This window comes from Panicum virgatum, chromosome 6K (genome assembly GCF_016808335.1).
Source record: "Panicum virgatum strain AP13 chromosome 6K, P.virgatum_v5, whole genome shotgun sequence".
Taxonomy (NCBI): Eukaryota; Viridiplantae; Streptophyta; class Magnoliopsida; order Poales; family Poaceae; genus Panicum; species Panicum virgatum.
The window spans coordinates 8314671-8327679 of record NC_053141.1 but is presented as its reverse complement, the minus strand read 5'-3'; the positions used below and the strand labels follow the sequence as shown (position 1 = coordinate 8327679).

At 47.3% G+C, this 13009-nt stretch overlaps 1 pseudogene; it reads right to left on the bottom strand.

Annotated features, from left to right (window-relative positions):
• Positions 1-13009, bottom strand: part of LOC120713199 — a 63480-nt pseudogene that overhangs the window by 39204 nt on the left and 11267 nt on the right.

The window sequence follows — 13009 nt, the reverse complement described above, 5'->3', positions numbered from 1 at the left end:
TGTACTGATTGGAAGAGAGATGCTTTCCCTTTAAATTAACCCATGGAGGACTCTTTAATGCTGGGTATTAAGAACAACCTACTAAAGGGTCCATATTAGTAACGGTTAGTGTTACCAACCGATACACCAACCTATACTAATTTGAATATAGTATTTAGTACTAGGTGATAACACCAACCGGTAGATCCTTTAGCGCAGTTGGTGGTACTTTAAACTTTTAAGCTGTGCTATTGATGAAGTGCATAAGGTAACTTTGATAAGTAAATAAAATCGAAGGTGAAATTTACGTTTCAAATTGAAAGAACACATATTGGTGACTAATGTTGCATATCTTGAAATATCTGTGGCTTCTCCATGAATTTGAAACTAACAGAAAAGGCCAAATAATAATATCTTGGAGAGACTGAAATTACTAAATACTAACGAACATGCATGCATGACGTCCTACTAAAATCAAGAAATAGCCGTTACAGTTCCAATAATCCATTCTAGCTTGATAAATGCTGCCATCAATTCAAGCACCACTAATTTTACTTATGCATAAAGTATCTGAAGATCACTAGGCTTACCTTTTACAGTGAAGGTAATTCCTGAGTTTATCAATGAGCTGCTGCACACCATCATCCTGCGTGTAACCAGTGAATCCAACTCCACTACTAATGTGTATTAGAATCGTCCTCACATCAGGTGTTCGAGAAACCGACACAAAAGCTGAACAGGAGAACTGGCCTTTGATGGTGTCGTAGACTTGCTTTGCAAGAGTAGTCTTACCAAGACCTCCACAGCCAGCGATTGAGACCACCTTAAGTTTTGTTGATGGCCCATCCATCTCCATGGATAACAACTCAATGATATGCTTCTTGGTGACATCGATGCCCACAAGGTTTTCAATATCCTCATGAAGTGCTTGCAGCCTGGGATCAACGGAAGAAGTGCTAGAGTTGTGTTTTAATTGGGCAAATTCATACCTCCTGTGCCTCTCGGCGGCCTCCATTACGGATACCATGAGTTCTTGGATCTAATTGGCAATATCATGGCGTGCTATCAGTCTCTTCAGCTTGCGGAAGTATTTCTTGAAGCCCGTGCCCCCATCATGCCCGTGGTCAACATGATCCATGAAGGCATCGATGCAATCTTCCAAATCATAGGCCAGCTCGCGTAGCTTGTCCCTCCAGAGCCTCACTTCAGAGCTGAGCTTCTCCGGATCCGCATCTGCGAGATCATCGAGCGTGGCACTCATGGCCCTCAGCTCATCCCTCAAGAACTTGATCTGCTTGCGAACACCCTTGAACTTGATGTACTCTTGAGGAATGTTGAGTACTCTATTCTGCTTGTGATGAGTGAATTGTCAACCGTGCGGTGTGATCGTGCGCTTGGTCTTTGGATTGCAGGTACACGGGCGTCGAGTGTCGACGGGGAGCTGCCGTGGAGGTGCTGTGGCCGATGGACCGTGCGGTGGACGGCGGTGAAGGGCAGCCAGGACCGGAGCTCGGACCGGGCGGCAGTTGTGGCGTCCACTCCTGGATCAAGGGCGCAAGCGGCGACGGAAGGCGGGTTTCTTGGTTTGTGCCACAAAATCAAGGAGGCGGACGGCGGTTGAAGACGCCAAGTCGTGGAGGCACGGGCGTCGGTCTCGGGACTGACGGAGGCGACGGGCGTCGACGGCGTCTAGGGCCTTGCTACGGGCGAGGAGGTGACGGGCGTCGGGCGGCGTCTAGGGCCGTCAGAAGGCCGAGGCGGGAACGGCGTCTAGGGCCACGGCGTGGAGGCGGGAATCTTCCCGCGCGTGAGGTTTTGGCGGTTTTCTCAAAACCGGCCACCTACCCGGGTTTCGCGGACCCTCCAAAACCGCGGACCGGATCTTCGTCGACGTGGGGGCATTGCAGCAAAGACTTCGAGTCGAAGAAATAAGCTCTGCCGTCGATCGAGATTGTACAGCGGGTGCTGCTATCCCGGGTATAAATACCCCCACCAGCCCGTGGCTGGTTGAGTCTCTTGAGTTTTTTGTTTTCTCTGAGTTTTTCCTTCTCCCAGCCTCTGCTCTAGGTTAGGGCCAAGGACTCCAACGCAAAGAGAGTTTAGATTATAGCTATTCTCTTTAATCTAGTGGGTGGATGATGGGCGGATGGCTCTAGCCTTTGTATAGGTGAATTCCTCGGTGATTAATGGATGAAATTTGTTTGAGATTCACTTGTGTGTGCTGAGCATCTCGTCCTCCCCTTCTCTCTTGCGTTTTGGGTTTAATTCTCCTCTTTTGGTGTGTTTCTTGTTTGGAGGAGATCAACCCTTGAATTCGTGGTTTGATGGACTCTTTGTGATGATTCTAATCCTTCTAGCCGTGTGCTAAACCTACTAGAATCGAGAGTTCTCACGAATTGGCGATTTTGTGTTCTAGAGAATTCTCTCGATCCATGAATCGCTTGGGAAAGATCTTTTGGGGATATGTTCACGGGGTAGTTACGAAGCTTTCCTCCAAGTTTCGTTGGATTTGGACTTCGTTTGCTCGAGATTTGACATTTGGAGCTTTGTTGGCGGGCTGACTGGGAGAGACCGGTCTGACCGGTCTGTGCAACCGGTCTACAGTTTGAAATTCCCAACCCGACCGGTCAGACCAGTCCAGTACACCGGTCAGACCGGTCTGTGTAGGCTGTGCTGCGATTTGAGAAGTTTCTCTCGCTTTCGCTTCCGCTTTGCAATCCGGGTCTTTTGCTTCGAGATAGCTTGTTCATAGCTATTCTTGCTGACCTAGGTTCGAGGGTTTGAGGTGGTTTTGGGATATAGGCCGACGATTTGAATTTCGAAGAAATTTTGATCGGCTCCCATTCACCCCCACTATGGTCGCCGGCTTCGGTCCCTCAATTGGTATCAGAACTCGGTTGAGGTTTTCAGTACCTTAACCGGTTCAAAAACCACTTGGCGACCATGGCAAGTCTTGGTAAGATCCCGGTGTTTTCCGGCGAGGACTATGCCTACTGGAAGGTTCGCATGAGAGCCTTCCTGCAGAGCATGGGAGCCGAGGTCTGGGAGATTACCACGAACCACCTTTACGAGGTGCTTGCTGTTCGGACCACGCCTCTTCAGGTGACCCAGCACGAGGCTAACGCCAAGGCCGTCAATGCCTTGTTCGCTGGCGTTTCTCATGCGGAGTTCCCACATGTCCAGGGTTTTCAGGAAGCCCACAAAATTTGGACGTGTCTTGAGAACTACCACGAGGGTACACCTCAGGTGAAGGACAGACTGTTCGAGACTCACCGGCGTGAGTATGAGAACTTCAGACAGGAGCCGGGTGAGAGCATTGACCTGATGTTCAGTCATTTTCAGTCGATTGTGAACAAGGTCAATGCGAACAGATCTGCTGGTGCCCTTGAGTACACAGAGCACGAGAAGGCCCTTAAGTTGCTTTACGCACTTGATCGCTCTATGTGGGATCTCAATGTGAACACCATCATTGAGTCTGCTGGCTATGAGACTCTAACGGTGAACGAGCTTTTCAGCAAGCTCAAGGCCACGGAGGTGGATAACCAGATACAAGCCAAGCTCAATGGTGCCCCTCCTTCCAAGAGCGTCGCTCTTGTGACTGGCCCAGGTGGATCGAGCTCTAACGCTAACTCTGCTCTTAGTTTTTCTCTTGCCTCTTTGCCTTCTGTTTCAGATGAGCAGCTGGAGACGCTGGCGATGACGACTTGTGCCTCCTGATCAGCAAGTTCCAGCGCGTCTACCACAACAGACAGAGGAAGAAGAACCCCGGGTGCTACAACTACGGCGATCTGAACCACTTCGTCGCCGATTGCCCCAAGAAGTCCGGCGGTGGCCAGAACAACTCCTTCGACTACTACTGCCACCGCGACCGCGACGAGGGAGGCTCCAACAAGGAGCGTCGGCGCCACAAGCACCGCAGCCGTGACCGGGGAGGACGCTTTGACAAGGAGTCGCTCAAGAAGCGCTTCCAGTACAAGGCCAAGATGCGGGAGAAGGCCTTCCTAGCGCAGCTCAGCGACCTCGAGAAGAGCTCCGACACCGACCGCTCTTCTTCACCGACCTCCGACGACGACGACAAGAAGAAGAAGAAGCGGGACAAGGAAGCCACCGGCTTCATCGGCCTTTGCTTGGCGGCCGGTCGGTGCAAAAGTTTCTGCACCATGGTTGGCGAAGCCAATGGTGCTCGTGCATCTTCGGGTGGACATGCTACACCGACGCACTCCGGCTCTTCTCCTGGATCCGAGAGTGATTCAGAGGTAAACTCCACGATCGACCTGCTTGATACAGAGGTTAGGGAGTTGTACGCCACTCTCGACAACCAGAAGAGGCTGCTTAAGGAAGCAGCTAGAGAGCGTAGAAAGCTTAGGGCTGAGCTGGCTTGCGCTAGGGAGAAGTCTAGTGAGGATGAGTGCGCTGGCTGCATATCTCACATGAACGATCTTGTTCCTCTCCGTGCCAAGCATGATGAGAACGTCGCGAACTTAGATGTTGCTAAGATTTCGCTTGCTGACGTGTCTCATGAGCTCGCTAAGGCCAAGAATGAACTAGAACTGGTTAAGGATGCTCCTATTGTTAGCGATGTGCTTGAATGCGAGGAGTGTCCTATCTTTAAGTCTGATCTAGCTTCGTTGCAGTCTAAGTTTGCTACTATTGTGTGCGAGCTAGAGGAGATGAAGTCTAGGCCAGTTTTGCTTGGCACTTGTAAGCTTTGTCCCACGCTTAGGTTGGAGCTAGAGGAGAAGAATGCTTTGATCAAGTCTTTTGGAAAGACTAAGGTCATAGAGTCTAGCCCACCTATTGACTGCTCTGTTTGCCCTGGTTTGATCTCTGATTTGGATAATCTTGCGGTAGAGAAAGCCAACCTGGAGAATGAGAATACCTATCTTAGGGCGATTCTTAGTTGGGTTTCTGCTAGTGAGCCGCAGTTGGGCATGATGATCAAGCAGTTCAAGCGTGGTGATGGGTTTGGGGTCGGTTACACATACACAAAGTCAGACTTTGACAGGTTGTATGGTAAGATCGGCAAGGCTGCTGGAAACACTGCTAGCACGAGCACGCAGCCTTCGCTTGTTGACCCTACGGATGGTGTGCTTAAAGAACCACTGAAAGCACCTCCGCAGAAGCAGGTTTGGGTTCCAAAGCCCAATGAGCTGAGGAACTCTCTCGACACGCTCCCTGCTGCCACAGCCCAGCTGCCACAGCCCAGGTTGCCCAGAAGAAGAGGGCTGCTCCTCCCCGTCCGCAGGCTAGGCCTCCACATCCCAAGCGCGAGGTGAGGTACCACTGCGAGTTCTGTGACAGGGAAGGTCACCTGGAGGAGTTTTGCTTCAAGAGGAAGCGGGCTGTGAGGAGAGAGCAGGAGAGACGGAACGCGGACATGTACTCTACTCGGGTGCATGGTCCTTCTCGGCATGGTGATAGGCGAGATGCTAGGGCGCGCCGTGTAGGTGGAGGTCAGAGAGACGGTGGTGGTTACCGTGCTCCAGCGGGTGGTCGCTTTGCCGGTCGTGCTCCTAGTCGTTTTCAGTACGGCTATGGACCACGGGACCGAGGCTTTGGAGGTGGTTTTGAGGCTCCACGCTTTCCTCGCGGTGGTGTTCGTCAGTCGCGCGGTAGACGGGATGGGGATACGCTTTGTCTGGTTTTGCTAACCCTTCTGTAGAGCAAATGGCTCGACACTGGTTTGCTTCTCACTTTGCTAACCCCAGTGTTGAGACATTTGCTCATCCTTTGTCTCACTACTGATGTGCAGGTCGGAGGTTTGGAGAACAGGTGGATCATGGACTCTGGTTGTTCACGCCACATGACTGGAAATGACAAATGGTTCTCCAGCCTCACCCCGATGCGCTCAAAGGAGTACATTGTGTTCGGGGATAATGGAAGAGGAAAGGTACGTGGAATTGGCGCTGTTCGGGTTTCTGATCACTTTACCCTGAGAGAAGTTGCTTTGGTTTCGAACCTTGGTTTTAATTTGCTCTCTGTTTCGCAACTTCTTGATGAGGGGTTTGAGGTTCGCTTTAAGGAGGGTTGTTCGCGTGCTCTTGATTCCAGAGTAGATTTGGTTTGCCAGATTACACCTCGCGATCGAGTTTTCTTGGTTGACTTCTCTGGAACTCCTTTGGGCCATTCTCATTGCTTGATGGCTGGTCCTTCTTCTGATTTGTGGAAGTGGCATAGGAGACTTGGACATTTGAGCTTCGATTTGTTGTCGAGACTGAGCTCACTTGGCCTGATCCGAGGATTGCCCAAGTTGAAGTATGAAAAGGACCTTGTTTGCCATCCGTGTCGCCACGGGAAGACGATTGCCGCTTCTCATCCGCCTGTTAATCAGGTGATGACCGCTCACCCTGGAGAGTTGCTACACATGGACACAGTTGGTCCTTCTAGGGTGATGTTTGTTGGTGGGAAGTGGTACGTGCTTGTGATTGTGGACGATTTTTCTCGCTATTCTTGGGTCTTTTTCATGAGAACCAAGGATGAGGCTTTCGAGTTTGTTAGAGACTTGATCTTGAGGTTGAAAAACGAGCTACCCTAGGCCATACAAGCGATTCGCAGTGATAATGGCACAGAATTCAAAAACGCTCGTTTTGACGCCTTTTGCAGTGATCAAGGGCTTGAACATCAGTATTCTTCTCCCAACACTCCACAACAGAATGGAGTTGTAGAGCGGAAGAATCGGACGCTGGTTGAGATGGCGAGGACGATGCTCGATGAGCATAGGACTCCTCGCAAATACTGGGCTGAGGCGGTTAACACCGCTTGTTACTTGTTCAGGCCAGTTCAAGGTCGCAGGTTGGATGCCTCTATCAAGTAGATCCTGCTCCATCTTCTCCCATTTGGGTATTGCAAGCTTGTAGCCTCCTTGTCCTAGAGTGTGATGGTACACTTTCTTCGAGGCGTTGTCTTTGGCCTTATGCACCTTCTGAAGCCCAGGCTCTGAAGACTTGTATTCCACAAATGCATCCCAGTGACCCCTGAGCTTTTCGAGCTCGCCGGTAAATACGGGTGTGGTCCCGGTCTTGATATATTTCGTCGTCAAAATTTTGTTGAATGATTGCAGCTGTTCGGCCATCTTACTCAGGGGTCCAGCGCTTGCATATCTCTTCGGATTCAGCTGGAACTGTGAAGTTTTTCTTAAGCTCCCGCCAGCACCATTCTTTTTCTCTTTCGGGTACCGCATCCTGTTCCTCGCTTGGATTGTAAGCTTTCCAGAGCCTGAAGCTGATCGGGATGTGGTCCCTGACAATACATCCGGTTTGTCTTATGAATTTTTTGGCGGCAGCTTCTAGAGCGATCGGTTCGCCATCTGACCAACTTCCGTTATAATGAACCGCCCTTCCAGTTTTTTTGTTGGGCCTCGCTTCGTCTTTTTCTGCTGCGACGATGATCCAGACGGCTATAAAAAAACATTCATAGTATTCATATAGATTCAGATGAAAATATGATTGTCACTACAAATAAGTATAGTTGTGATATGTACATTAGCACTTTGTTCTGCAGCAGCGTCATCCTGAATAGATGGTGGCTCAATTCCATCACCGGACATATTCAAATATATGTCGGTATTGCTGCCATCATCAGCTTGTTCAGGGACATCTCCTTGACCTTCGCCAATCATATTCAACAGGAACTGTTCGTCTTCCGCGTCTGTGTGTCGCGGGTCCATCGTAACTAAAATATGAATACAAATAAAACCCTTAAAAAAATTCTCTAAATAATCCACATATTTGCGAGCAATTGACTAAGTACCGATCGATGGACGAGGTCGAGTAATATTCTCTAAGTAATTCAAGAAATAAACTTGAAATCATCTATATATGAAATATTCTAGACGGTTTTTTCACTAAGTAACGATCGATGGATGAAGTCAAGAAATATTCTCTAAGTAATTCAAGAAATATACATGAAATATTTAAAAGAAATTTAAACTCACTTTACACATACATACATACATACATTCTTACATTTCGAGAATTTGTAAATATACCTTTATTTACACAACAAATTATGATTTCACTCTAAACAACAAATTATGATTTCACTCTAAATAACATGAACTCTAAATAATATAATTTCAAAAGTAATTAACACCCTATTTGTCATCAAAATTAAACAAATTAACAAATATTATATATTTTACAACATAATTTCTAAACAAATAATCCATATTTTCAAATTTAAACAAATAATACATATTTAAACTAATTTCTAAACAAATTTAAACAAATAATTGGGCTCGCACAGGCGAAGGCGGGGCGAGCCAGAGGACTCGGGGACGTTGGGCTCGCGCGGCGGGGTCCGGGCCGGGATGGCGGACGTTAGGAGTTCTCTGCAAATTAACAGATCAATAGAAACTAATTAATCAAGACTAAACACAATCTAAATTTTTGCAGGGGTAAAGAGGTCATTTCGCCATCATGGATATTTTTCCTCCATAGATCTTACTCTAACAAATCTAACAAAATTTATTTCATATTTTTCCCATTTTCCTTTGGTTTTATACGGATTTTACAAGCTTCAGCCGAAATCAATCAACAAATAAAGAAAAATCCCCCCTACTCCCTCCACTGACCAGCGGGCCCCGCTGGTTAGTGGGAGGGGCGTCTTCCATGCCCAGCCACGCATAGCGCAGCGGCGGTGGCGCGCCAGGCGCAGGGGAGATGGGACCCACGGCGGCAGCTGGCCGGTGGTGGTCCGCGCGGCGGCTGGCTGGCGGCGGCCCGGTGGGGCCCGCGCATGCGCCGAGGCGGCGGAGTGGACGGCGACGGCGTGCCCTAGCGGCGGCGCAAAGCAGGGGAGGCGCGGCGCGGCTGTCCCGGCGGCGGTGGGGCCAGGCGGCGGCGGCGCAAAGCGGTGCGAGCACCAGTACGGGCGTGCGGCTCCGGTGCTCGCGGTAGCATGGCGGGGGGGGCGCGCGAGCAGGACGCACAGCGTGCGGCGGCGGCGAACAGCTCTGCCGGCGGCGGCTTACCGGTGAGTGGCCTGGCGGGGTCGTCGTCCAAGGCGGCCGGGGCGCGGAGGCGGCGGAGCTCGGGCGGCGCACGGGGACGGCGGCGGAGCATGGGGTGCGATGGGCGAGACGACGGCGGCGCGGCGCATATCAGGACGACGGCGGCAAGGAGGATCGATGGCGCAGAGAAGGCTAAGTGTTGGAAAAGGGGGTGAGGGGAAGAAATATGTGAGGTGGGGGGCTTTTGTCCCGGGTGGAGCCACAACCCGGGACAAAAGGCCCTTTTATCCCGGGTGGTGTCTTCACCCGGGACAAAAAGGGGGGGGTCTTTTGTCCCGGGTGAAGCCACCACCCCGGACAAAATGACCTTTTGTCCCAGGTTGTGGCTCCACCCGGGACAAAAGGTATTTTTGGCGGGCCGGGAAAACTCCCAGCCCGCGGCCCACCTTTAGTCCCGGGTGGATCTACCACCCGGGACAAAAGGGGCCTGTTTTCCCTCGTTCCCGCCTAATTTTATGTTTGTTTTTGTTTCTTTTTACTTCTCTTTTAAAATTGGCTTTCATTTGTTAATTCAGTTAATAAAATTATGATTCCAAAAATTATGGAACAAAATTTCTTATCTATATATAAACTTGATACACGCAACAAAAATAATTAATTTTCATTCAAGTGATTGGGTCAATGAAATATCTAACTTTTTTGAAATCATATTTGTTATTTTGACCATGCAAAAATATATTAGGTGAACAAATTTTTTCAAACTGTTGCTTTTCGACAGAAAGTGGATTCTATCACGATATTAAGATTTAAAAAGTGAATTTTAGATAAAATTAAGCAATTTCATGATATTAATGAGTAGTGTGTGAGTTTGAGAGATAGTTTGTGTTAGTGAGATTGTGTGTGTTAGTGAGAGAGTATAATGTGTTAATGTGAATGTAATTTCATGAAATAAATAAAATTAGTTGAGTAATCCATTATTGAATGAAAATTATAATTGAGTTTGGTAATTAAGTGAAAAATATATAAAATAATATATATAACACATAAAGTATAATTGTATAGTACATATATAATAAAAGTATTCGAATTGCGATTATGTTTTTATACAATAATATAAAATGATTCAAGTACATGAAGGATTAGCGGTAACAGACTTTCTCTTCACAAATGTCGCTTGATTATGATCACGGCGCAAGTATGGAGCATCATCATTGGCTAGCAGGATGCATGGATCAGCATTTACTTCGAAAGGTGGAATGGCAACAAAATTATTATATTCTTCTGACAAGTCTGTCTTGTCCTCCACTCCAACGATGTTTCTCTTTCCTGATAGAACTATGTTTCGCTTAGGCTCATTATTTTGCTTGTTTATCCCCTTCTTTGGCTTGCTGGACATGTCCTTAATGTAGAAAACCTGAGCGACATCCTGGGCCAGGACAAATGGCTCGTCTCTATATCCAAGATTGTTGAGATCAACTATTGTCATCCCATACTCATCTTTTGTTACCCCTCCTCCAGATAGCTTAACCCATTGGCAACGAAATAGAGGCACCTTGAAATTGGGACAGTAATCCAGCTCCCATATCTCTTCAATGTAGTCGTAATATGTGTCTTTTTTTCCATTATTGTCCGTGGCATCCATACGAACACCGCTGTTTTGGTTGGTACTCTTTTTATCTTGGGTTATCGTATAAAATGTGTTTCCATTTATCTCGTACCCTTGGTATGTTAAGATATTCCAAGATGGTTCCCTAGCCAATAAGAACAGTTGTTCACTTATATCCATGTTATGCATTAGATGCTTCCGCAACCAGCTGCAGAAAGTGTTCATGTGCTCACGTGTAATCCATGCCTCAGACTTTTCCGGGAAATTGGAGAGCAGAATTTTCTTGTGTTCCTCGATATATGGGTCAACCAAGGATGATTGTTGAAGAACCGTATAATGTGCTTTCTTGAATGAGAAATCATCTGTGCAGACATAAGATTTCTTTTCTAATGTACCCTTTCCAGTTAGTCTCCCCTCATATCGCGATTCAGGGACTCCAATCGGTTTAAGGTCATCAATAAAGTCAACACAAAAGTCAATGACCTCCTCAGTTCCGTAGGCACTGGCGATGCTTCCTTCTGGACGAGCTCTATTACGAACACATTTCTTGAGTACCCCCATGAACCTTTCGAATGGGAACATGTTGTGTAGAAATACTGGTCCAAGGATATCAATCTCTTTGACAAGGTGCACTAGAAGATGTGTCATGATGTTGAAGAAAGATGGTGGAAATATCAGCTCAAAGCCAACAAGACATTGCACCACATCGTTTTGTAGCTTTATCAAATTCTCCGGGTCAATTATTTTCTGAGAAACTGCATTGAGGAAGGCACATATCTTCACGATGGTTAACCGGACGTTATCAGGCAGAATCCCCCGCAGCACAACCGGAAAAAGTTCTGTCATAAGCACATGACAGTCATGGGACTTGAGATTTGTAAATTTCTTCTCTGCCAAATTTAAGATTCCTTTTATATTGGATGAGTATCCAGATGGAACCTTTATACTGCTCAAGCAGTCAAACATGATTTCTTTCTCTTCCTTGCTAAGAGTATAGCTGGCATGACTTAAGTATTGTCGTCCATTATCTCGTTGTTGTGGATGTAAGGCATCTCATTCTTCCATACGTTGCAATTCTTGACGTGCTTCTACTGTATCTTTTGTCTTTCCGTACACTCCCAAGAATGCTATAAGGTTGACGCAAAAATTCTTCGTGAGGTGCATCACATCAATTGCATGACGAACATCTAAGACTTCCCAATATGGTAGCTCCCAAAATATAGATTTCTTCTTCCACATGGGCGCCATTCCGTTTTCGTTCGGAACAGGTTGGCTACCAGATTCCTTTCCAAAAATAACTTCTGGATCTTTTACCATGTTGAAGACGTATTTACCACTACGGTGCATCGGTTTTGTTCGGTGGTCCGCTTGGCCTTTGAAATGCTTGCCCTTCTTTCGTACCGCATGCCTGATGGGAAGAAACCGACGATGACCCATGTATACAACTTTCTTATAGTGAGTCAACCATATATTATCGGTATCATCTAAACAGTGTGTGCATGCTTTGTATCCCTTGTTCGAATGTCCTAACAAGTTACTAAGAGCAGGCCAGTCATTGATCGTTACGAACAGCAATGCTCGTAGGTTAAAGTTTTCCTGTTTGTATTCATCCCACATCCGTACACCTTCATCGCCCCAGAGCAATAAGAGTTCTTCGACCAATGGTCTTAGGTACACATCAATGTCATTTCCGGGCTGCTTTGGACCCTGGATAAGCACTGGCATCATGATGAACTTTCGTTTCATGCAGAGCCATGGTGGAAAATTGTACATACAAAGAGTCACAGGACAAGTGTTATGACCACTGCTCATCTCACCAAAAGGATTCATGCCATCCGTACTCAAACCGAACCTTATGTTTCTCGCATCCAAATCAAATTCAGGGTACGTTCTATATATTTTTCTCCACTGCGACCCATCAGCGGGGTGTCTCAACATCGAGTCTTTCTTGCGTTCCTCTTTGTGCCATCGCATCAACTTAGCATTATCTTTATTTCTAAACAGACGCTTCAAACGTGGTATTATAGGCGAATACCACATGACCTTCGCAGGAACTCTCTTCCGGGGAGGCTCCCCCTCGACATCTCCAGGATTATCTTTTCTGATCTTGTAACGCAATGCACTGCATACGGAACATGCATCCAAATTCTCGTACTCGCCTCGGTAGAGGATGCAGTCGTTGGGGCATGCATGTATCTTTTGCACTTCTAGTCCTAAAGGGAAAACAAGTTTTTTGGCTTCATACATTGTGGTGGGCAATTCGTTGTCCTTAGGAAGCATTTTTTTTAACAAGTTTGAGTAATTCACCAAATCCTTTTTTGGATACACCATTTGTCGCCTTCCATTGCAGCAACTCCAAGGTGGTGTCAAGTTTCTTCAATCTATTTTGACAATCTGGGTACAACAACTTATGGTGGTCCTCTAACAACTTCTGGAACTTCAACCTCTCCGTTTCACTCTCACAGTCTGCCTGC